This window comes from Hyla sarda, chromosome 3 (genome assembly GCF_029499605.1).
Source record: "Hyla sarda isolate aHylSar1 chromosome 3, aHylSar1.hap1, whole genome shotgun sequence".
NCBI lineage: Eukaryota > Metazoa > Chordata > Amphibia > Anura > Hylidae > Hyla > Hyla sarda.
This window is the reverse complement of record NC_079191.1, coordinates 142231032-142256036: the sequence shown is the minus strand read 5'-3', so window position 1 is coordinate 142256036 and position 25005 is coordinate 142231032. Positions and strand designations below refer to the sequence as shown.

The window sequence follows — 25005 nt, the reverse complement described above, 5'->3', positions numbered from 1 at the left end:
GAGAGCGAGGATACCCGGCCGGCAGCAGAGACGTTCAGCAGCAGGCCGGCAGCAGAGCGACGGGGACAAGGCGACAGCAATGGAGCGACATCCAGGGCAGCGGTGACGGCTCCGGAGCGGCGGGGACACGTGAGTATTACCTCCTATGCAGTGGTCTTCAATCTGCGGACCTCCAGATGTTGCAAAACTACAACTCCCAGCATGCCCGGACAGCCGTTGGCTGTCCGGGCATGCTGAGAGTTGTAGCTTTGCAACATCTGGAGGTCCACAGGTTGAAGACCACTATTGGGTTCAAAATCTTAAATTTTTTAGATTTTGCACCTAAAAATAGGGTGCGTCTTATACGCCGGTGCGTCCTATAGGGCGAAAAATACGGTAATTACATTTATTGAATAATACTGTGAGGTCTGGGGCAGGGCCTTGCCGCAGACAGCTCACTAAAATAGAATGGTAAAAGTTAGTTATAAACATTTAAAAAAATGATGTTAAAATAGTATTGCACTTAAACGGTGGGACAATGGTGGGGGTTTATAGTCCAATGTATGGAATAGGATATGTCCAATAAACAGTTTCTGCAGCGCTGGAGGCTCGCAGTTACGAGCCCACTGAGTATACTTGTATGAGCAGTAGCGCTAAAGATCTATCCTCTATACCCCGACAGCACAAAGTACAAGAGGAAAAATAGATCAAAGTCAGTCACTTAGTGCCTCTTACCGACTCTGGCGAAAGCACTTATATGCGCATAGCAGCGCTTAACGGTGATCCGGATTGATGCCTCTCAGCCCCGGCAGCACGGGGAAGGTGTAGGAGAGGGGAAGATGTCCGGTACAGATGGTTATTGAGTAGTCCGCTGGAAAAGGTAATGTTCGCTTATAGCGTGTGGCAGTGCTGGAGGTCTTTGATGTGGGATCCCTCTCTATCCCGATGGCACAGGGAGAAGCTGAGAAGGCAGTAAAAGACCAATAGTGGTGGACATATAATCCAAATAGTCCCGACTTCTTGTGGAAAGGCAGTCTTGGACCAGACGTGTTTCGGGGAGCAGCGTCCACTTTTTCAATGGTGGATATGCAAAGACTGTGTTGACACAATGTATTCCATATCACAGCAGCAGGCCTGGCCGAGGACTCCATATCACAGCAGCAGGCCTGGCCGAGGACTCCATATCACAGCAGCAGGCCTGGCCGAGGACTCCATATCACAGCAGCAGGCCTGGCCGAGGACTCCATATCACAGCAGCAGGCCTGGCCGAGGACTCCATATCACAGCAGCAGGCCTGGCCGAGGACTCCATATCACAGCAGCAGGCCTGGCCGAGGACTCCATATCACAGCAGCAGGCCTGGCCGAGGACTCCATATCACAGCAGCAGGCCTGGCCGAGGACTCCATATCACAGCAGCAGGCCTGGCCGAGGACTCCATATCACAGCAGCAGGCCTGGCCGAGGACTCCATATCACAGCAGCAGGCCTGGCCGAGGACTCCATATCACAGCAGCAGGCCTGGCCGAGGACTCCATATCACAGCAGCAGGCCTGGCCGAGGACTCCATATCACAGCAGCAGGCCTGGCCGAGGACTCCATATCACAGCAGCAGGCCTGGCCGAGGACTCCATATCACAGCAGCAGGCCTGGCCGAGGACTCCATATCACAGCAGCAGGCCTGACCGAGGACTCCAGAGCAATGCAGGGCTGGCCGAGGACTCCATATTACAGCACCAGGCCTGACCGAGGACTCCATAGCACAGCAGCAGGCCTGGCCGAGGACTCCATATCACAGCAGCAGGCCTGGCCAAGGACTCCAGAGCAATGCAGGGCTGCAATGGAATTAGATTTAGGAGAAAGGAAAATTTGGTGTTTTTTGTCTTCTTAGGCCAGGTCTAGGCTGTACAATAATTAAAAAAAAAATAATATCAATGATTGGTGCTGGAAAGGATCCATCCTGCATTAGAAAAATAGAGCTGATTTCTTAAAAAAAAATTCTGCCACATTTGTCTGCAGGTCGTGTGTGTGTTTTTATTTTTAGTTTTTTTAGCTCAGTTCTATTGAAGTGAATGAAGCCAAGTTGTAATACCACATACAACCTGCGTACAGGTGTGATGCTGTTTTTGGAAGAAATTAGCTCTGTTTTTGTATTACTGGATAACCCCTTTAATATAATATATGAGAATTAGATACTGTTTCATAGTTGCTAAAAGACAAAGCTTAACCTGTATTAATTTGTCTCTTTTTTGTCTCAATTTTTATTCTGTCTAAACTTCTTGTACAAGGTGTATAAATGATGTGCTCTATCAAAATAAGCTATAAAATACTTAATAACCGTAATGCATTTGCAGACCTGTTCCAATCATCTGTTTATTGACTTACTCATATAATTCTGTAATGACATCTGGAGTTGCATATAATTCTGACATTTTGACATATGGAGTTGCTATATTGAGCGTCTGTTGTATGTAGATCCCTGTTGGACCTAACCCTAATAATGACAATAAAAAGTTGCAGATAATAAAAGATCAAGTTCAGAGCTCATTTTACATATTACTTCTACACATGAATTGTAGCTTTAAAGGGAAACTGACAGCGGGTTCACATGTGGATTACAGTGAGGTATCACACTTACCGAGATCTGTGGTCTTCTGGAGATATATGCTGTATTAGCCGGCATTGCTAAATTAGAAATGATCGGCTTTGTACAAAAGGGCCAGGACCCGGCATACCCAGCTTCCCTGCCTCTATCCCCTCTGCACCAATATGCCTGCCCACCTGATGAATATTCATTTGACCTCTTTGCCCAGGTGAGTGCAAGGTGGGTGGGTATATCAGAGGACAGAGGCTGTTACACTGGGTATGATGCACTGATTTAAAATAATAAATAAATGAATAGTCCGTCTCACAGGGATATATAGTATATAGTAGGGCTAGACAGTATACCGGTTAATACCGAATACCGAAATTTTTGTGCTGCACAATATGAATTTTTCCCATACCGCAATACCGGTTGGGCCCCTCCCCTCAGGAACAAATTAATTATCAGCCCAGCACAGCGCTGTCCCCACATCGGCGAACTAACCAGCGCTGTTCTGCTCCCCCCCGGCAAATCATGTGACCCGCCAGCGCTGTTCTGCTCCCCCCCCTAATCATGTTACCAGCCAGCGCTGTTCTGCTCCCCCCCAAATCATGTTACCCGTCAGTGCTGTTCTCATCCCCCCCAAATCATGTTACCCGTCAACGCTGTTCTGCTCCCCCCCCCAAATCATGTTACCCGTCAGCGCTGTTCTGCTCCTCCCACCAAATCATGTTACCCGTCAGCGCTGTTCTGCTCCCCCCCTCAAATCATGTTACCCGCCAGCACTGTTCTGCTCCCCCCCAATTCATTATCAGTCCAGCGGGGTACTACTCACATATGTCACCCCGCAAGCACTACCCCCCTCCTCTTTGTTGCGGCTGCCGGCACTGGAACTCTATACTGTACACCAGTGGTCTCCAACCTGCGGACCTCCAGATGTTGCAAAACTACAACTCCCAGCATGCCCGGACAGCCAACGGCTGTCCGGGCATGCTGGGAGTTGTAGTTTTGCCACAGCTGGAGGTCCACAGGTTTAAGACCACTGCTGTACGCTGTATCCCTATGCCCGAGCTGCAAAAGATAAAGAAAATAAACTTTAACTTACCTACGTCGGCCACACGCTGGGGACGGGAACGTCGGACAGCCGTCAGCCTATCACCGGCCGCAACGATGTTCCGCTCCGGCCAGTTATAGGCTGAGCCCACTGTCATGTAAGGAGCTCTGGACGGCGTGTGGCCGACGTAGGTAAGTTAAAGTTTATTTTCTTTATCTTTTGCAGCCCGGGCATAGGGATACACCGTACAGCAGTGGTCTCCAACCTGTGGACCTCCAGCTGTGGCAAAACTACAACTCCCAGCATGCCCGGACAGCCGTTGGCTGTCCGGGCATGCTGGGAGTTGTAGTTTTGCAACATCTGGAGGTCCGCAGGTTGGAGACCACTGGTGTTCAGTGAGTTCCAGCGCCGGCGGCCCCCAACAAAGAGGAGGAGGGCAGTGCTTGCGGGTGACATATGTGAGTAGTATCCCGCTGGGCTGATAATTAATTTGGGAGAGCAGAACAGTGCTGGCGGGTAACATGATTTGGGGGGGGGGGGGAGCAGAACAGCGCTGGTGAGTCACATGGTTTGGGGGGGGGGAAGAAATACCGTTATATACCGTGGAACCGCCATAAGTTACAAAAATACAGTGATACATATATTTGGTCATACCGCCCAGCTCTAGTATATAGCACTGAAGATATTGTGATGGCGGCCGCCATCAGTGTCATGTCCACTACACGCTGAAGTGAGACTACGATGCCTTTGAAGTAATGCTGTTTACATGATTCCTGATGAACTTAACAGCTGGAAATGCGTTGAATAATAAAAGAAGGAATATTTGATATACGAGATTAAAAGAAGCAAGTCCAGGATGCAAGGTTTTCTATTATGAGGTGAATGTTTTATACTGCTAAATGGATTCTCTATGTGGCGAAGTCCAATAGATGTTAGCACTATGTTAAATGATGCAGTCTATATTCTAGTGCAACAACAAAGTATGGGATGGTGCAATAATGTCTATAAACATACCATGGACCAATATGGGTTAAACCACTAATTACTAACATCATAATTATGTGTGTTGTTCAACACGGGACAGTGCAATACCCACTAGGAACTTACTGGTGTGGATGTGTATGGGTTATATTACTAACCACTAACAGACTATACTGGGAGTTATCCAAGCTTTGCTGCTTCGCCAGGGACAGTGCAATATTGGCTTACATGTTGAGATGGATATGGATGGACTGTACTAATAACTGTACTAACAATTACCACCACCTATCATTAACAAATATATATGGCGTTCATATTGTGTTATACTCATCATCTTTAATTCATATGCACTTTATAGAGGATCTACAGTGATTTTGGACATAGATGTTGGATGTGTTGCTATACTAAAGATTGCCTGAATTAATGATGCAACAAAAGCAACAGTCTATATAACAAGCTGTACCTAGACTGAAATTACTATGCAACTATTGATTACCCAAACTATAACGCTTAGTATTTGTGTGGGTATACCCACTGTCATTTTTTTTTAAGTACTATTAAATAGTTTTTTTCTATAAAAAATAAAAATAAATATATAATAATTATATATATATATATATATATATATATATATATATATATATATATACATACAGTCATGGCTGTAAATGTTGGCACCCTTGAAATGTTTCACAGAAAAGGATTGCAGTAACACATGTTTTGCTATACACATGTTTATTCCCTTTGTGTGTATTGGAACTAAACCAAAAAAGGGAGGAAAAAAAGCAAATTGGACATAATGTCACCAAACACCAAAAATGGACTGGACATAATTATTGGCACCCTTAACATAATATTTGGTTGCACACTCTTTGGAAAAAAATAACTGAAATCAGTGTCTTCCTATAACCATCAATAAGCTTCTTACACCTCTCAGCCGGAATGTTGGACCACTCTTCCTTTGCAAACTGCTCCAGGTCTCTTATTGGAAGGGCGCCTTTTCCCAACAGCAATTTTAAGATCTCTCAACAGGTGTTCAATGGGATTTAGATCTGGACTAATTGTTGGCCACTTTAGAACTCTCCAGCGCTTTCTTGCCATCCATTTCTGGGTGCTTTTTGACATATGTTTGGGGTCATTGTCCTGCTGGAAGACTCAAGATCTCAGATGCAAACTCAGCTTTCTGACACTAGGCTGTACAGCGTGATCCAAAATCCATTGGTAATCCTCAGATTTCATGATACCTTGCACACATTCAAGGCACCCAGTGCCAGAGGCAGCAAAACAACCCCAAAACATCACTGAACCTCCACCATATTTCACTGTAGGTACTGTGTTCTTTTCTTTGTAGGCCTCATTCCGTTTTCAGTAAACAGTAGAATGATGTGCTTTACCAAAAAGCTCTATCTTGGTCTCATCTGTCCACAAGACGTTTTCCCAGAAGGATTTTGGCTTACTTAAGTTAATTTTGGCAAAATGTAGTCTTGCTTTTTTATTTCACTGTGTCAGCAGTGGGGTCCTCCTGGGTCTCCTGCCATAGCGTTTTATTTCATTTAAATGTTGACGGATAGTTCGCGCTGATACTGAAGCTCCCTGAGCTTGAATATCTTTGGAATTTGTTTGGGGCTGCTTATCCACCATCCGGACTATCCTGCGTTGACACCTTTCATCAATTTTTCTCTTCCATCCACGCCCAGGGAGATTAGCTACAGTGCCATGGGTTGCAAACTTGATAATGTTGAGCACTGTTGACAAAGGCAAATCTAGATCTCTGGAGATGAACTTGTAACCTAGAGATTGTTGATATTTTTCCACAATTTTGGTTCTCAGGTCCTCAGACAGTTCTCTTTTCCTCTTTTTGTTGTCCATGCTTAGTGTGGCACACACAGACACACAATGCAAAGACTAAGTGAACCTCTCTCCTTTTCATCTGCTTTCAGATGGGATTTTTATATTGCCCACACCTGTTACTTGCCCCCAGGTGAGTTTGAAGGAGCATCACATGCTTGAAACAATCTTATTTTTCAACAATTTTGAAAGGGTGCCAATAATTTTGTCCAGCCAATTTTTGGAGTTTTGTGTGACATTATGTAAAATTTGCTTTTTTTCCTTCCTTTTTTGGTTTAGTTCCAATACACACAAAGGGAATAAACATGTGTATAGTAAAACATGTGTTACCGCAATCCTTTTCTGTGAGAAATACTTCATTTTCTAGAAAAAGTTCAGGGGTGCCAACATTTAAATATATATATATTGTGAGATGGTGAAAGGTATGGTGGTTGATGGGCCATATGTGTCACCAAGGTTCCTGGCCTTGGTGAGGTAAGAGCCGGTAATTTTCTAGTGTCTGGGCTGCGGTACAGACACTGGGATGGCTCTTCCTGGGAATGACCAAGTGCAGGGTGGAGGTCATTCCCCACAATCCAGGCCGGCTTTTGTTGGCCTTAAAGCTAGGCTGCCTCACCAGCTGAGGGGGATTTGTTAGTTGCAACTCACAGTGCCAGAGAAAGCTGTGTGTGGAGTTCTTCCCTCTGGTTGCTCCAAGAGTGGAAGCTGCTGGACAGCCTAGCTGCAGGCCTGGATAAGACTTGCTTGACGCCACATGGCGTGAACTCAGGTGTGAACAAACACCTAAGGATTACAGGTGGACTTTTGTTATGTTTTCCTTTGGTCTACGTTTAAAGACTGTTTGTGATTTGGAAAACGCTGTCTCCTTGCCTCTATACTGCAACCGCACCTATTTGCAAGAGCGAGTCATCACAATATATATATATATATATATATATATATATATATATAAATTTCTATAAATTGGCAATATACATTGCAATCTCTCACTCTTCTGAATAAGAACTCATACACAACTGTAATACAACTCCATATGGCAAACAGAGAGGTGTATAATGTCCTGTATCTTAATATACGGATTTTCTTTCTGACACATTTTACCGTATATGAACAGTTCAAAAAAATATTACATTGTTCCATAAGATGTACTCTACATTGTCTAATCTTATTTTTATATAGGATAGCCATTAACTTTTACAGGCTGGATAACCCCCTTTAGGATCCCACCAAATCATTAAAAGGGCACTGTCTTTTTATTAAAGTGTACATGTAGCTTTTGACATGTCCTAGAGACATGCCAAAAGTTGTGATCAGTCAGAGTCTACATGTTTAGGTCTCGGTCAGCCATACTTTTCTCCCCGCTCATCCTAACAATTGGTCGGGGTCTGAACACTCAGACCCGGCCTGGTCAAAGCTTTTGACATGTCTCTAGGACATGTCAAAAGCGACATGTACACTTTAATAAAAAGCTCTATACAGAGTCAACAGTCTAACATTTTGTATTACAGATACTGGTGTTTAACATTGTTTGAAAACAAGGCCACAAATCATCAAGTATCCACATCATACTTCTGAATCAATATTTGTCCCTCAATCTGTTGCCAGAGATAGTAACGTCATAGACAAACAGTATCCCAGATATTATGTGTTCTGTAGGTATACCTGGCTGATAGCTAGCTTGATAAATTTGCTTATTAATATTAGATCTACTATAATGGATCTCATGAAATAAATATTTCCATTCATTTCTGGGGACTTTTGGCAAATGATTTGCACCTTCATCTATTCCATGAGATTTAGCTTTATTTTGTTAAATCTTTATCACAGTTTTTGTATTTATGTATTTCAGTTTGTTGGATAACAATTAACAATGTATGTTGCGTTCATCTAATAGAGATCATTGAGCATAAACACCAATGCTTGTCTTTTTGTCTCGGGTACTGCTGATCATAAGCTAGTAGTGTCAAGATTCTTAGATATCGATCTTCAGAAATGTGTAGAAAAGAGAAAGATTTCTTTATAATAAAGGGACATTATGTTTCAAGAGTAGTTGCCCTCTTCCTCTGATTCATCGAGTTTATCTAATTAAAAAGACTAAGATTAGTATTTTCTTACCATATAGGCTACAAATATTTCATTTATTTATTGTATTGGCCAAGCTGTATCTATATGACTTAATGTGCCTGTATACCTTTAAAAGGAGAGGAGCCCCACCTTATACATATGCATGAGGGGGACTGTCCAAGTGTATTTTCAATGGAGAGTAAACCGCTGCCAGAAACATTTGGTGGCGGCTTATCACCAGAAAGAACCAAAGGATTAGTGGGGAGAATTACCAAAACTTAACTAGTTGCCTATGGCAACCTATTGCTTCTTTCATTTTTCAGAGGCCTTTTAAAAAATAAAAGAAGCGATCTGATTGGTTGCTATGGGCAACACATCAACTTTTCCTCTTCACAGGTTTTGATAAATCTCCTTCTAGGCATTGAGATGCAGAATACCAGATTCTTCTCCTAATTGTCCAGCCCCACTAAAATCAATATTTTCAGAAAACCTTTTTCTAATGCGAGGATTTTTGCTATCTAACATTGCTTCCTTTTGACATTGGGATCCTGGGTATGAATTCAACCGAAGAACATTTACATGAAGTTAGTGGTCATGTCTGTGTGTTGCTTCTCTATGGAAACATCTGTGGCTCCATAAAAAGTGCCTCCTTACTGCGGTCATGCGGGTAAGGAGGAACCATTGTCATCAGAACCCCCTGCTCTATTGATCATAAGGGTCCCAGTGGGGGTTAAACATATGGTGGAAAACTGCTTATAACGTATAGTCTTCTTATTAAATTGTATATACAGTATAAGGAAAGCAGATGCATTGTGCTCATTGGTGAAATACATTTTTTTAAGTCTCAGTGTGAATTTGATATGGTTAATTGGCCAGCTATTATACAATATTGTAGTGTTTGTATCATGTGAGTAGCTGGGTAATGCAGAGAGAACATTTATCCCTGCACATCAGCTCATGCACAGTCACGTAGTGCAGCTGGTGTGTAGGAGTGCTGTCTCCCTACATTTAGTTGTTTAATATGAAACAATCAGAAATCTATGATCATCAGAAAACTGAGCACCTTTACTTTTTATTGATGCTCAATGCTTCTGTTGTTATCTCTTATACTGAAGGCTGTCTGTCAGTATACATTTTGGCAAGCATCATATCACTTAATATTACTTTTAAAGGGGTTATCCAGGAAAAAACTTTTTTTTATTTATATCAACTGGCTCCAGAACGTTAAACAGATTTGTAAATTACTTCTATTAAAAAATCTCAGTACTTATGAGCTTCTGAAGTTGAGTTGTTCTTTTCTGTCTAAGTGCTCTCTGATGACACGTGTCTCGGGAACCACCCAGTTTAGAAGCAAATCCCCATAGCAAACCTATTCTACTTTGTGCAGTTCCAGAGACAAGCAGAGATGTCAGCAGAGAGCACTGTTGCCAGACAGAAAACAACAACTCAACTTCAGCAGCTGATAATTATTGAAAGGATTAAGATTTTTTCTAATAGAAGTAATTTACAAATCTGTTTAACTTTCTGGAGCCAGTTGATATATATATATATATATATATATATATATATATAAGTTTTTTCCTGGAATACCCCTTTAATTTAGTATTTTCCAAACAGGGACCCTCCAGCTGTTGCTAAACTACAACTTCCAGCATTTGCAGACAGCCAAAGGCTACTGGGACAGCTGAAGGCTCCTTGCTTGGGAAACACTTTTCTAGTCCTTTAATCTCAATGCATCCATTGTCTTTGGATAACCAAATAGCATGAAACATACACTATGTATATGTATTCATGGCATATGCCTTATTTCTATTGACATATGCACAACAGGAAAATACTTACATTAACATGAAGATAATAGTATTTTTATTAGTATTTCTCCTGGGCACGAATCCAAACATTTTGGTTGTAATTAGAGAAAACCATCTGTATTGCAACTGCCATCTGACAAAAAATTCAGCTTGATTGATTCACAACCTAAGGCCATGTTCACACAATGTTTACGGCTGCATTTTCTGATGTAGACAAATCGGGAAATTTTTATTTTAAAAAAAGGTAGAAAAAAATTCAGTTTTTTTTAGACGTTTTTGCAGGAAAAACAGCTGTTCCTTTAATGTTTTTTTTTTTTTTAACTGTATCTGGCTTAAATCCATAGTGTGAATAAGACCTGTATTATGACTGCATCATGTACTGCATTCAGAAGAAGCAGGCGTATAACAATTATTAGAATAGTCTGTATATTCTCAATTACCTGCTAATCCTGTTCAAACAACATAACTTAGTTGTGTTCTCTGAATGGTGTAATTGCTTCAGAAAATACGCAGACTCTTCTAATAAGGGTTCAGTCTCACAGTGTACAAGCCATGTTTTCCTGTGTTTTTTTGTTGTACACTTTATGCTGTTCCGATGTGGTTTATTACTACACATTTGCATTTGTTCAGATCTCTCATACTGAACTTATAATTATTCATATTGTTTTTGCATAAACCTGTTCAACTTCCTCCACGAGCTAGAGGTAATGTACAAATAATATGCAGCACACCACTGAAGCAAAATCTGTAGAATATTAAGTTCATGAGATATACAAAATACTCGGTGTGACCTGCACTCCAAATGAGCTATTAATCTCAATGGGAAAGCACCATGCCACGGTTCAGAAAACACTAAAGCTTATGCACTGTGAGACCGTACCGTAATTAAATCAAGGTTAAGGCAGTCAAAAGACGCATCAAAAAATTAAATTTGACTGCAACATGAGAACACAACATCACTCTTTACTGTCTGATCCTACTTTCAGTAAGTTATACACCCCTCCAGTTCAAAGATAAACATACACATTTTATTAAATGGGCACTGTCATCAACTTTTTTTTTTTATATATGTTGTAGTACTTATGTACTACAACATATCTCTAATATATTTTTATTATTTACTTTGTGTTTTAAATTATTATTTTTCGCACTAGAAATCCAGCCACTAGGGGTCTCCTAGTGGCCGGATTTTGCCTGCTGTGGCCAGCTTTTGCCTGCAGTCTGCCTAAGCTTGCTTCCTGCCTGTCAATCAGACAGGCGGGAGCCAGCACTGTGAATGCCTGGGCTGTGCTCATTGGCTGTCTGGCCTCGCAGCTGCATGCGCTCATTGGCTGCCCACCCTCAGCATGTACAATCTGGAGGCAGCGCGGCACTGAATCTCAGGGCTGCACTGATGCTCCAGGACTGTACATGTCCTGTACGGGTAAGTGAGGTCTTATTTCACTTACCTGTACTTCATTTCAGTCCTGGGTCTCGGCGGTGTAGAATAGCACAGCAGGTGGGCAATGCTCCTATACTCCTCCTCCCTGGATAACACAGCATAGATTAGCTAAGGGCGGAAGTCGGCCCCCCAGCAGGCATCAGTGAAGTTGCGCCTGCTGGAGAAGTCTGCCTGGTAAGTGAGCACACTACCAGGCAGACAAAAATATATTAGCAAGGGGGTAAAAAAAATTTTTAAGGCAGGGATGGGGTTAGCGATAGATGGGCAATAGGCAAGGACAGAAACATTTTTTTTTACATGGCGGGAGCTACTCTTTGAATGCTACTGCACGACCTCCTAACAGATATCATATCTCTGCCTTTAAACAGGTTGCTTAATATTTTACTAAAGTCTTTATCCTGAAATCCATAGAAGAAATATTGACAGGTCAACAGGCTCCAAGTCTTTTCAAATGTAAAAGTCATGTGATTAGAAAACTTATAGTAAAGCCGCAGCAATTTATTATAAGATTAGCTATGCATCTAGGGCCATTCCAATGGAAGGACATTTATGTTATTGATCAAAAATGATTAAGAATATTTTTTATAGGGTTTGGGGGATTTACTAAGACAAGTGTTTTATATCTCATTCTTAAAGAGAATCTGTCATCAGTATCACATTAACCTGTTGTAGAGGTTTGTAGTGCGGGTGACACTGATACTTACCTGCCCTAGCTCTTTGCCTCCATTACACAGAAATCCTGGGTCTTTGTACATGCAAATGACCTGTATGGTGCATAGGAGGCATTCCCAAGCTGCCCTTGCATGTTGACGCATGGTAATGCCTTCTTCCTTATGCTTCCTTGAGCCTCTGCTAAAAGCAGCTCCAATCTGCAGCAGATGAGGCTCAGCACAGAGGAGGAGGCATTGATAGGAAGATGACGCCTGGATGTCACCATGCACAGGGGACATGGAAAGGCCCCCCCCTCCCGGCACCAATTAGGTCAGTTGCATGTGCCATGAATTATGGCAGGACAGAGGTGGGGACCAGTAGGTATCGTTATCATCAGTGTCATCCGTACTACAAGCCTGTACAATGGGTTAGTGTGGGTGACACTGATGACAGATTTAAGCAAAGTCCTTCTTGATAAATTCAGGCACATCTGAGGCTGCCCCATATGGCAGCCTCAGAAATCTATGCCAGTTTGAGCTGGTGTAGATTTCCACTGTAATTTACACCTGCTAGCAACATCCCTGGGAATTAAAGGGGTACTCCGGGGGAATTTTTTTTTTTTTAAATGAACTGGTGCCAGAAAGTTAAACAGATTTGTAAATTACTTTTATTTAATCTTAATCCTTTTAGTACTTATTAGCAGTTGTATGCTACAGAGGAAGTTCTTTTCTTTTTTAATTTATTTTTTGTCTTGTCCACAGTGCTCTCTGCTGACACCTCTGTCCATGTCAGGAACTGTCCAGAGGAGCATAGGTTTGCTATGGGGATTTTCTCCTCCTCTGGACAGTTCCTGATATGGGCATCAGGTTTCAACAGAGAGCACTGTGGACAAGACAAAAAAGAAATTCAAAAAGAAAATAATTTCTTCTGTAGCATACAGTTGTACGGGAAGGTTAAGATTTTTTAAGAGAAGTAATTTACAAATCTGTTTAACTTTCTGGCACCAGTTGATTTAAAAAAAAATGTTTTCCACCGGAGTACCCCTTTAAGGAGGTGCTGTGACCAGGTAACAGGAATATAGAGAGCAAAAAAGATGCATGTAGGACATGCAGCACAGCATGCAATTCTGCATTATGACTATGTGCACAGCTTGACTCTGTTAGGGTATGAACAGTAAAAACCTACTCACTTTGCAATTCATGTTTACTGAACATTTTGTCCAAATCCAATGAAATACAGATGCTTGAATACAGCTTGGTAGTTCACTGCTTTGGAATAAGAAAAATATATATTTAGTCACTGTCCCTTTAATAAGTGCTGATGTGGTAGCTTTACTGAATGTAGGTGCTTCCTTAGCATGTGTAATGACTAAGGCAGATGTATATGCAGATAAGATATTCATTTTCACTGGTTCTCAAGTTCTCAGCCCAAAATTACTGAAACTGCTGAATGAGGAACTTCAGGTATGATTCATGGTGCAAAAAAAGGTTCTTGGGGAAAAACACTGATGGTCAAGTGGCCCAGTACAACTGTCCATGCACCTGCAATATATAACATTTAACAGGTTTCTCTCACATTGTACTATGGATGTCAGTAGTTTCACACTGAAAAATATTTGTAGGAAAACCTTTCAAACAAAGCTTCAAATTCCTTAAAGGGGTACTCCAGTGGAAAATTATTTTTTTCAAATCAACTGGTGCCAGAAAGTTAAACAGATTTGTAAATTACTTCTATTAAAAAATCTTAATCCTTCCAGTACTTATCAGCTGCTGTATATTCCACAGGAAGTTGAGTTGTTCTTTTCAGTCTGACCTCTGCGTTTTTTGCGTGTCTAGAGTACAAGCAAATCCCCATAGAAAACCTCTCCTGCTCTGGACAGTACCTAACATGGACAGAGGGGGCAGCAGAGAGCATTGTGGTCAGACAAAAAAGAGCTACACAACTTCCTCTGTAGTATACAGAAGTAATTGACATTTCTGTTTAACTTTTTGGCACTGTCTGATTTTAGAAAAAATTGTTTTCCACCGAAGTACCCCTTTACCCCAGTAGGATAAACCTGCTGATCTGAATCCACTATTGTTACTGTGGTTCATACCATTGTATATTTATTTCATGTTAGCTCCCTGACAGAGGACAATAATACCGTTGATTGCAAAATGTCCCTGTATTCTGAGACACATATTTATTTGAATTGTTTAATATTTTACCTGTTTCTATTGCCATACTGGGCTGAAATATTTTACATGTCTCTTGGGTCTACACCACTCAGGAGACCTGATTATTAGGTGCATTAATGGAATGCATTTAAAGTGTACCTGTCTGATCCCACAAAAAAATGTATGATACTCAGTACTTAATCCTGACCATATACATAAAAATTGTATGCCTCTAACACCTATATTTATTATAAAAATACCTCTTTTTGTTAGCTCACAGTGTAAGTAATCCTCTCTGGGGACGGGGGCGTGTCCCTTCCTTGTGGTGGTGATTGGTGGGTCTGCTGATGAAGCCTGATGCTGTTGCAGGAAAGGTTAGTGTCCCTGTAGGTATGGGGACCCCTAGTGGTGGGATTTTCAGGAGCTGTTTTCTTAATTAAATATTCAAAATATTTTAAACAACTATATTCAGTAACAAAATAAAAGGTTTTTCGATCTGACAATGCCAATCTAATTTCCTGCAGGGTATAATGTGAAATGCTGCTATATTGCTCTCTTGACCGCAATTCTCCAGTTTTGTGCCTATAGCCAGGGCTGTATTTGCCATTAGGCACTTGAGGCTTTTGCAATGTGGGCAGCACTTCAGTGAAAAAAATGCTAAATACTTTTTATGTATCTGCTGCTGTCGTGCTGTTGCCTGGAGAAAACAAAATAAATTTTCACCCTTTGGTTGAATCCATGTGGATCAGAACAGTTGTAAAATTTACCTGCAGCATAGTTATTATGTTGTGGATTAGTGACAGATTTCCCATGTTCTGTGTATAGGAGTAAAATCTACAGAAAATATGCAACAAAAATTTCTAATACTTGTGGTATCACCCTAATGGAGTGTATAAATCTCAAGTAATCAGTTAGTTATCCCCTAACCTCTTTAACATCAATGAAGATGATGTACACCATTAAATAAATGTACTCATATTGTCAAACAAAAAATGCTCTACATATGTATTACCGTATTTTTCACTGTATAAGACGCACTTTTTCTTCCCCAAAACTGTGGGGGGGGGGGGGGAGTTGGTGCGTCTTATACGGCAAATACACATTAAAACCCTGTCCTATGGCGGCGGTCCCTGCGGCCATCAACGGCCGGGACCCGCGGCTAATACAGGACATCACCGATCGGGGTGATGCCCTGTATTAACCCTTCAGACGCGGCGATCGAAGCTGACCGCCGCGTCTGAAGCGAAAGTGACACTAACCCGGCTGCTTAGTCGGGCTGTTCGGGAGCACCGCTTTGAAATCGGGGCGTCCCGAACAGCTTACAGGACACCGGGAGGGACCTTACCTGCCTCCCCGGTGTCTGCTCCGTGCCGGGATCCCCTGCATGGCCGGCACTTTCCTTCGTTGTCATCACGTCGTCGCGCACGCCGTCCCGTCATCCAATAGGAGCAGCGTGCGTAGTGACGTGATGGCGGCGACGGTGAGCGAGGATACCAGGCAGCAGAGACGTTCCAGAGCGACGGGGACACCCCGGGGACGCGGCGAAAGCGATGGAGGGTGACATCCAGCGGTGACGGGTCTGGAGCGGCGGGGACACGTGAGTATTACCTCCTATACCAGTGGTCTTCAACCTGCGGACCTCCAGATGTTGCAAAACTACAACTCCTGGCATGCCCGGACAGCCAACGGCTGTCCGGGCATGCTGGGAGTTGTAGTTTTGGAACATCTGGAGGTCCGCAGGTTGAAGATCACTGTTGTTACGGCGAGCGCTCCGGGTCCCTGCTCCTCCCCGGAGCGCTCGCGGCGTTCCTCTCTCTGCAGCGCCCCGGTCAGACCCGCTGACCGGGAGCGCTGCACTGACTCTGACGGCGGGGATGCGATTCGCATAGCGGGACGCGCCCGCTCGTGAATCGCACCCCAAGTCACTCACCCGTCCCGGCCCCCGGCTGTCATGTCCTGGCGCGCGCGGCTCCGCTCCTCAGGGCGCGCGCGCGCGCCAGCTCTCTAAGATTTAAAGGGCCAGTGCACCAATGATTGGTGCCTGGCCCAATCAGCCTAATTAGCTTCCACCTGCTCCCTGTCCATATTTCCTCTCTTCCCCTGCACTTCCTTGCCGGATCTTGTTGCCATTGTGCCAGTGAAAGCCTTTCCTTGTGTGTTCCTAGCCTGTGTTCCAGACCTCCTGCCGTTGCCCCTGACTACGATCCTTGCTGCCTGCCCTGACCTTCTGCTACGTCCGACCCTGCTCTTGTCTACTCCTTTGTACCGCGCCTATCTCAGCAGTCAGAGAGGTTGAGCCGTTGCCGGTGGATACGACCTGGTTGCTACCGCCGCTGCAAGACCATCCCGCTTTGCGGCGGGCTCTGGTGAAAACCAGTAGCAACTTAGAACCGGTCCACCGACACGGTCCACGCCAATCCCTCTCTGACACAGAGGATCCACCTCCTGCCTGCCGAATCCTAACAACTGTCCTATACTTTACATTGTATTTGGTTCAGAATACCATTTTAATTTTTTTTCTAGATTTTCCTCCTTTAAAATTCGGTGCGTCTTATATGCCGGAGCGTCCTATATGGCGAAAAAGACGGTATTTATTTATTTTTTAGAAATTCAGCTTAGTTTCTTCTCTACAGCCTCCTTCTTTTCACATACAGTGCAGGCTGTAGTGATATTTGTTAGTATATCCAGCCTTTACCTCTCCTGAATACCTTTTTAAGCTGATTTATGACCAGATCAAACGTCATGATTTTTGTAATTAGTAACCAACACAATGCCTTTTTCTCTGACACCACTCCATTCAGTGATATGTAGCTAGTAGAGGAAGCTTTACCTCATAGATGTTTTACCTAATATAGATTAGGATATGTATGGAAAGGCCACCTCATCCTAATCTCTGTTTGTAAATGAACCATCGGACACTCAATCTTAAAGGATGTGTAATATACTGTATATGGAGCCAAAATGCATTTGGCATTATTCTACATTCTGGCCAATATAGAAAATGATGTTTTATGGTTTAATTTAATAAATGGAAAATGTACTCCCAACAAGCTACCTGTAGGCATTATGCCAAGGATCACAGTACTCAGGGAGATGCAGACAACATTTTTTTTCTTAGAATAAATCAATAACCCATTTGCCTTCTTCAGAAAATGTGTTCTTTCGTTAAAGTAAGCCAGGTTATAAATCTGTTTTGTCATTACAGTTTCATTTAGCTGCTTGTTGTAATTCCGCTTTCATTTTTCACATGGGTCCGCAGTTCACTTTAAACATTTGAATTGCTATAAAATTGAAATATATGAATTTTCCCTGCAAATCCGCATCTTCTTTAGTCAAGAGCAGATGGACTGAAATAACTCGCTAGAGATACATTGAATAGCACTTCAATTAACTATGGTGATTTTCAAGATGACTGGGAACCCGTCTGGAACGTAATATGGACACCATTCAGTTAGATACAAAATACATAGGTGTGGGAGCTCTACATAAAACGGAAGGGGCCTAAGCCGAGGATACTGTGTTGCACATACCCAATGTGCCAAATATAACACTATAAAATATAAATGAAACAGTCCTACTAGGCTATTGGTGGGAAAAAAAGGAGAAAAATTGGGACAGTTAGAATGAGAAAAGGAAGAAAGGGAAATCAGGATTGTGTCTAATAAAATTACATTTATTGTGAATAGTAAATGGTATAAAAGTGAGATCCCAAGCAGGGCCCTTGCTTAGGACACCTCACAATACAAGTAATTTATAAATAGTAAACATATGTCCCCACTATTTCATTGATTTTATCTTGTGCATCGCTAGTTTTTAATGTATATAATTACTATTTTTAAATTACTTGTGTTGTGAGGTGTCCTAAGCAAGGGCCCTGCTTGGGATCTCACTTTTATACCATTTACTATTCACAATAAATGTAATTTTATTAGACACAATCCTGATTTCCCTTTCTTCCTTTTCTCATTCTAACTGTCCCAATTTTGCTCCCTTCTTCCCCGCCTATAGCCTAGTAGAACTGTTTCATTTATATTTTATAGTACCATTCAGTTAGACTAGAAAGTAATCGGGGTGTCTTCATAGCATAAGATGCCATTGTTTAGCTAGAATAGGTTAATATGTTCACCAGAGCGTCAACATTGTATTCTGATTTGCTTAAAAAACTAGAGATGTAAAAATAACAAACCTCAGGGGTCCAGTGTTGTTGTTCCTTTCTGCCCTCTCACCTCTGTTTGTGTACCCTGGTGGTATTTTGAACCCACTGCAACCAATCATGTTTTTTTGGGGGGGGGGCGGGGGAAGGCATAAAAAAATACATCAAGAAGCACCAAAAAAGCTGTAGTTCTGTAGTTTTGTAAAAGGGGTTATCCAGGAAATTTATATATATATATATATATATATATATATATATATATCAACTTGCTCCAGAAAGTTAAACAGATTTGTAAATTACCTCTATTAAAAAATCTTAATCCTTTCAGTACTTAGCTGCTGAAGTTGAGTGGTTCTTTTCTGTCTAAGTGCTCTCTGATGACACCTGTCTCGGGAACTGTCCAGAGTAGAAGCAAATCCCCATAGCAAACCTCTTCTACTCTGTGCAGTTCCCGAGACAAGCAGAGATGTCAGCAGAGAACACTGTTGCCAGACAGAAAAGATCAACTCAGCTTCAGCAGCTGATAATTATTGGAAGGATTAAGATGTTTTAATAGAAGTAATTTACAAATCTGTTTAACTTTCTGGAGCCAGTTGATATTTATAAAAGTTTTTTCCTGGAATACCCCTTTAATACGCAAGAATAATGGATAAGGTACTGCCACAGTACAGGTAAAATGGTCACCATGATGTCACAGTTCAGAGATAATGCACCAAGTCATGTTATGGTGCATGAATAATGAGTGATGTCATAGTATAGAGATAATACACATGGCTATGTTGTAGTACAGGGATAATCTGCTCAGGGAAGTTACAGCCCAAGAATGATGCAAACAGTGATGTCACAATTATACACAGGAATCACAGCACATTACAATGAAGGTATAGTGCATACAATGATGTCACAAAGCAGGAATAGTTAAAAACTGTGATGCTACAGTAGAGGGATGTGGCACACTGTAGGAACATATTAAATAGCAAATCTTAAATTGGGACTCCGTTTCATTTTTCCTGCCCCTTTCCCATTTTATAGTCACTGCTAACAATACTTAAAGAGGCACTGTCATTATGAAAACCTTTTTATATTTTGTAGATGACATTTTGTAGTTATCTACTGATAAGATTACTTTTTTAAATATACATTTCTTAAAAAAAACAATGATTTTACTGAAGATTAAAAATGAATATTGCCGCCACTAGGGGTCATCTATCTTTATGCAGACAGACTACTCTTTATTTTGCAGCATACTGGATACCGGTCGTTAAGTGTGTTGGTGTCCAGTAGGCAATCACCATTGCATCACTACAGCATTCAGCTGTTCCTAAACTACAACTTCTGTGATGGGAGTTGTAGTTTTGCAACAGCGGGGGGTACAATCTTTGTAAAACTCTGTTTTAGAGCTGTGTGCCTCCAGCTGTTGCAAAACTACAACTCCCAACATACTTGAACAGCCAATGCTTTCTCTGACTCCTGAATGACAAAGAAGCTGATCAGACATTCAGGAGTTTGTGAAAGCTGAAAGACACACATAGTGACAGCTTTGTTGATTAGTATCCAACTTTACTTAGAACAAATATAACATTTATGCATAAAAACTACTGTGCAGTGATTTGCAGACTGCCTAGAGAGGAAAGGGTTACAGAGTGCACTGATTTGCAGACTGCCAGCCTGCTCCCAGACTCAGAGCAGATGAGTCATACACAGTGAGGGAGAGAGATGGACACGCCCCTTCCACAAGGCAAGAACACAAAGCAAGTGAGCAAGATATAGATGCTATTTGTTAGGGATATATAGGTCCTAGAAACATAAAAATGATATGTACATTATCAGGATTAGATACTGAGCAACATATCGTTTTTTTTTGTTTGTTTTTTGGCACTATGACTGGTACGCTTTAACTTCAGAATGGAAATAGGGTTTTTCTGTTGGACCCCAGAATCAGCCTTTGACTAAAAATATTACTAGCAGCCCCATATGTTGACTTAAACTGTATATCTTTCCGCCAAACCTGCCAACTTCAGTAGGATCAAACAACCATCTATTGTGTATAGTGAATGGGTGGGGGTCTCAATTGCCATTGGGGGATTGCACTATTCGGTTTCTGGATTTTAACATTCCTTATGCCAATCCACCCTCAGTTGTAAATGAAGTGCGGCATACGACATATTCCCCATTCCACAGACCACATTATAGGAGATAAGTAGCTGATCGCGGGGGGTCCAACCCCTGGGACTGCCTGCGATCTCTGGGACTCCAGCACTTTCTTCTACCGGTAGACAGCACACACTCCATTCATTTTTATGGGAGCGCTGATGATGTCCAAGTGGTGTACTGGGGTCTTTTTTGCACTCCCATAGAAATTAATGAAGCATGTGCCGTCTGCACCACTGAACGCCGGTCCCATTCCGGACTCCCGGCGATCAGCTATTTGTCTCCTATCCTGGGGATAAGTAAATTTTTGCTGGAGTTCTCCTTTAAGTCATCACTTCCCCGTTGTATGATGTCAGCTTATAGCTGTTATGCTGACAGGTGTGCCATATGCAAGCATGACCACATCCCATACTAACAGAACCCACTTGGACGCCAGCTGCAGTTTGCTGTCAGCCTCCAATACAGTATAATCTCAGCAGATTAATGAAGCCTCCTTGCTTATACAAGAACAGTTTTGAAAATATGCTCCCAGTTTTAAACAAAAGTTGCTCGAAGTAAAACTTTTAATGAAATAATAGGGAACTTGGCAGAAATCATAGGAGCTGAAGCCCAATTGTGTCACATTGTACGACATCTGCTACTGACATGAGATAAGTATTTATTTAGTAAGAGCAACTGTTACTTTGGGCAAGAAAATCTTGGAGATAGTAGTGTTCTTTTGTCATCATGTATTTATGGCTTACTCGAATTAAAATGTCATCTCAACCACTCTAGCAGTTTCTTGACCATTGTGGAGGTCGAATGACTGTGCTGTGTGACAGCAACTATTGCCAGGAAGGCTTGTTAAAAAGACTATGGTTTGACAGCATAGGATTAAACCTTTCTATTAAATTATAATGAAAAACACATTTAGGAATTGCAGAAAAAGAACTGAAACTAGTAGTTAATTAAAACAGCCTTGTGTGCATGCTCTGCATGGCCTGTTGTAAATACAATTATTGTAAAGTATTATATGTTTTTCCCTTTCTCTCATTCACACTGCTCTGATGTGCCAAAACCTAATTACTCTTATTTTACTCTAATTACCCCTTTTGGGTTCTGCATTATTTCAGTCCCTCAATTACGTACATCTGTAGAAGCTGCAGCTGCAATTTACAGCTTTGTTACCATTATTAAGTTTAGCGCTAGACGCCATGAAACAGAAGTGACGGCCAGATAACGGCGTCAATAACTGTATTTGACTTGTAGCACACCATAAACATATTGATATTATGTGAGTGTCTAATTGATTTCTATTAACTGTTCACTATGTTTTTGACTAATTATTTCCATTGAAAAAAGCCAGTAAGATCGGATTTCAATACAGCATTAGGTCTTCTTCACACAGAGCCTGAAAAAAATACAGTTTAAAATGCCATACACTATTCTCAAAGCATTCTATGTTTTAAGAAAAATGCTACTGACCTAAATACACTTAAGGAGTACCTGTCATATGCCACAAAAAAAGTGTTATATGTTACTCAGTACCTAAGCCAGATCATTTATATATAATTTTTTATATGTCTAGCATCTATACTTTTCTTACAAATACCTTCTTTTGGTCCCTCACTTGGTTTGTCATTCTGCGCTTTGGAGGGGAGGTGTCCTCACTCTGCATGACTCATCTTCATCCCTAAGTCTATGCTGTGTCTCTTTATCCAATCACTGACACTGACTCTGTAACCTCTTCTCAGTTTTTTTTATGCTGCAGTCTGATAGGACAGGAGTGAGCACAGAGGACTGCTAGTCCCACCCTCACCTACTGGACTTTTTTACTACCTGTACTTCAGCTTAGACAATGGTGATGCTGCAGCCAGCCAGGATTATGATCTTTCTTTTTATTTTTGTTCTTTTGTTTTTATAAGCCATGATTTCTATAAAAAGGAAATACATTTTTTTTTCCAATTGTCAATTTTTATTAAAGTTTTACAATACAAAAAAGAATCAGACAATGATTCCAAAAACAGAACAAGGGTTATGGATGAACAAATGAGGGCCAATAGAGCAATAAAGCAATGCAAATGACCCTAATAGAGCCTCACATGAAGCACACAATAAATTAACACTTATTGAAACCAGCAAAGGGCATAAGTAAATGGCTACACAAGGCCCTCAGGGAGCCTGTACATACATTAAAGAAAACATCACAAAGACCCGACAAACAGAGACCAACTGAAACACACAAAAAGTAGATGAGGAAAAGCAGGGGAGGAGAGAAAAAGGGGGAGAAGGTGAAAGGGGGGGGGCAGAGGAAGGAGATAAAGGCAAAATTAGGAAAAGGTAAGAGAACTAAGGGGGCTGTCTATCAGAGAAACGGTCCCAGGGCTCCCAGACAGAAAAGAATGAGAGGTAAGGTATTGTTAAGAGAGGTGGTAAGGGACTCGAGAGATCTAATCTCCCGAATCCTTGCCTGGAGATCCATCTCAGAAGGGGGGAGAGCTTGCTTGTAGCTCTTTGCAATAAGGGTCATAGCCGCCAGGACAATATGCATAAATAACTTAAAAGGCTGCCTGGACAAGGCCCTACTGGAGAAATGCAATAAGTAAAAAAAGGAAATAACATTTTCTTATGAAGTATATTAGAAAGGTTAAATGAAATCTGTCATCAGTGTCACCTGCACTAACCTGTCGGTACCGTCAGTGCAGGTGACACTGAAGACAACGGTACTTACCTTGTCCTGTTCCATGGCAGGGATCTCAGGTAATCTTGTCTATTAGCTCCAGCTCCGGGCACCCGACTTGGGGCACGGGCAGAGCTTAGTGACGTCACCGCTGCTGCGAGACCCAGCAGAGAGCAGCAGCGGTTTGGGGCATGGGCAGAGCTTAGTGACGTCACCGCTGATGCTCCATGCTGGGTCCCGCTGCTAGAGAGCAGAGAGTGACGACAGGTTGGTGCAGGTGACATTGGTAACAGATTCCTTTAATGTTTTGACTAGAAGTACAACACATACAAAGTTTTTGAATCTGACAGTGCCCATTAAATATTTCATTACAGACTTTTAAGTAAAATCTGACAAAAAAAAACAAAACTACACACATATAAATTTGGTATTTGTCCTAAAAATGCTATGTATAAAACCAACCACAAGTCCTAACACAACAACTGATCTAATGACCAAATCGCATAGCATCCTAGGGATCTCAAACACACCATCCCAAGAGCACGCAAACACCAATGACCCAAAATATGGCACAAACTAAGACAAGGTGAAAAGTAATGTAAAGTATTATCTGTGTGCAAAACAATATAAAAAAGCAACATTAAAGTTAGGTATAACATATTTTAACTTCTATTATTTTTACTGCACACCCTGCAACGTACTTTATTATATTGAAATACCCCTTTAAAGAAGCATTCCAGGAACTTTTTATTTTATTTTTGCTTATATAGAGCAGCATAGGCTATTGTTAGAGAATAGAAGAGCTTCTTGTGTATGCCTTTTACTTATCCATGTTGATGTGGCAGGCATGGGTTAGGGTTTGGCTAAGGGCATTTGATTATTACAGCTGGTCATTTCATCAGGCTGCTAGTGCTAGAGGTTACCCCAGTGAACTCATTAGTAGGTTCATGTCATTTCACACTATGCAGTTCTCATGCTTTTTCTTGACGTGACGTCTCGATCCTCCGGCTCCTGCATCGCAAGTCATCAGGCACGAAGCAAAGCTCGCTCCATGCACCAGATGACAGGGGTGCTGCAGGAGAGATCACGGAGGTTCCCAGCGGTGGACCCCCACAATCAGACATCTTATCCCCTATCCTTTGGACAGACACCTCATCTTTATTCTGTGGGTCCACACGGTTATAAGGATCAGTGGCGTTGCTAGTGGGGGAGCCAGAGGGGGCCATGGCCCCCCCTAGATCAGGCCGTGCCCCCCTTGTGCCCCCCCAATTTAAAATAAATAGGGATGTCCCGATACTAGTATCGGGGCCAGGGGCGGACTGACCAGCTGGGGATATCCCTGCGCTGCTCCTGGTCTGCGTATCATTAGCAGAGACAGGCAGAGCAGGGATGAAGTTACCTGATGATGGCTCCGCCCCCAGCACTGGAGAGGACGGGGCCGAGAGCTGACAGGCCTCCGGAACACAGAGCAGCTTC

General features: G+C 42.0%; 1 protein-coding gene across 3 annotated transcripts in view; it reads left to right on the top strand.

The window, feature by feature from the left end:
- The window catches only part of SLC7A14 (solute carrier family 7 member 14), a 162474-nt gene that overhangs the window by 22867 nt on the left and 114602 nt on the right, over positions 1-25005 (top strand). Inside the window, exon 1 of one of the 3 annotated variants that reach the window (XM_056565167.1) lies at positions 14840-14940. The exons of the other annotated variants lie outside the window; for them this stretch is intronic. The gene's annotated coding sequence lies outside the window, so the exon portion shown is untranslated. Of the gene's footprint in view, positions 1-14839; positions 14941-25005 lie in introns of those variants that run through there. 3 annotated transcript variants of the gene reach the window in all.